Below are 1,945 nucleotides of genomic sequence, written 5' to 3'. Positions count from 1 at the left end.
CAATCCTCAACAGGCCTGCCGGGGTGGCCGAGCGGTTCTAGGCGCTACAGTCTGGAACCGCGCGAGCCCTACGGTCGCAGGTTCGAATCCTGCCTCGGGCATGGATGTGTGTGATGTCCTTAGGTTAGTTAGGCTTAAGTAGTTTTAAGTTCTAGGGGACTGATGACCTCAGAAGTTAAGTCCCATAGTGCTCAGAGCCATTTCATTTGAATAACTCCGCTAAAGGCAAAATTCGCTGTAAAATCCGTGCCTAAATCAAGTGCAGTCGCAAGAATGAATATAAGACAACGTGTGCAACTGAAATATTGTGCTGATTTCATAAGTGAGTGGGGAAGGAAAATAAACTAAAGATGCTTTTGTGAAATAGCTGATTATTAATGCAAAAATCGGTGACCACTGGGAAACAATTTAATTACCCTTGTCCCATGATGGAGCACATGGTATGCAAGTCTACGATATAGGAAAATCAGAGAAAAGAAAACTCCAAGCAGAAAAGCAGAACGCTAACCTCACACATGGACAAGTGAAATACAATCATGTAGCAAGAGCATGGCACAATATCCGTCTCTTCGAACTGTGGGAGTATGAACAGGACTGAAGGTATACCCTCCACAGGGTACGGTGGCCGATGCGCAGTGACCAAATTTCGTCCAAAGCGCAAGAAAACTCCAAGCAGAAAAGCAGAACACTAACCTCACAGATGGACAAGTGAAATACAATCATGTAACAAGAACGTGGCACAATATCCGTCTCTTCGACCTGTGGGAGTATGAACAGGACTGAAGGTATACCCTACACAGGATACGGTGGCCAATGCGCAGTGACCAAATTACGTCCAAAGCGCAAGAAAACTCCAAGCAGAAAAGCAGAACACTAACCTCACAGATGGACAAGTGAAATACAATCATGTAACAAGAACGTGGCACAATATCCGTCTCTTCGACCTGTGGGAGTATGAACAGGACTGAAGGTATACCCTCCACAGGGTACGGTGGCCGATGCGCAGTGACCAAATTTCGTCCAAAGCGCAAGAAAACTCCAAGCAGAAAAGCAGAACACTAACCTCACAGATGGACAAGTGAAATACAATCATGTAACAAGAACGTGGCACAATATCCGTCTCTTCGACCTGTGGGAGTATGAACAGGACTGAAGGTATACCCTACACAGGATACGGTGGCCAATGCGCAGTGACCAAATTACGTCCAAAGCGCAAGAAAACTCCAAGCAGAAAAGCAGAACACTAACCTCACAGATGGACAAGTGAAATACAATCATGTAACAAGAACGTGGCACAATATCCGTCTCTTCGACCTGTGGGAGTATGAACAGGACTGAAGGTATACCCTACACAGGATATGGTGGCCAATGCGCAGTGACCAAATTACGTCCAAAGCGCAAGAAAACTCCAAGCAGAAAAGCAGAACACTAACCTCACAGATGGACAAGTGAAATACAATCATGTAACAAGAACGTGGCACAATATCCGTCTCTTCGACCTGTGGGAGTATGAACAGGACTGAAGGTATACCCTACACAGGATACGGTGGCCAATGCGCAGTGACCAAATTACGTCCAAAGCGCAAGAAAACTCCAAGCAGAAAAGCAGAACACTAACCTCACAGATGGACAAGTGAAATACAATCATGTAACAAGAGCATGGCACAATATCCGTCTCTTCGAACTGTGGGAGTATGAACAGAACTGAAGGTATACCCTCCACAGGGTACGGTGGCCGATGCGCAGTGACCAAATTTCGTCCAAAGCGCAAGAAAACTCCAAGCAGAAAAGCAGAACACTAACCTCACAGATGGACAAGTGAAATACAATCATGTAACAAGAGCATGGCACAATATCCGTCTCTTCGACCTGTGGGAGTATGAACAGGACTGAAGGTATACCCTCCACAGGATACGATGGCTGATGCGCAGTGACCAAATTTCGT

This window comes from Schistocerca nitens, chromosome 3 (genome assembly GCF_023898315.1).
Source record: "Schistocerca nitens isolate TAMUIC-IGC-003100 chromosome 3, iqSchNite1.1, whole genome shotgun sequence".
In the NCBI taxonomy this organism is placed as follows: domain Eukaryota; kingdom Metazoa; phylum Arthropoda; class Insecta; order Orthoptera; family Acrididae; genus Schistocerca; species Schistocerca nitens.
This window is presented reverse-complemented; position numbering follows the sequence as displayed.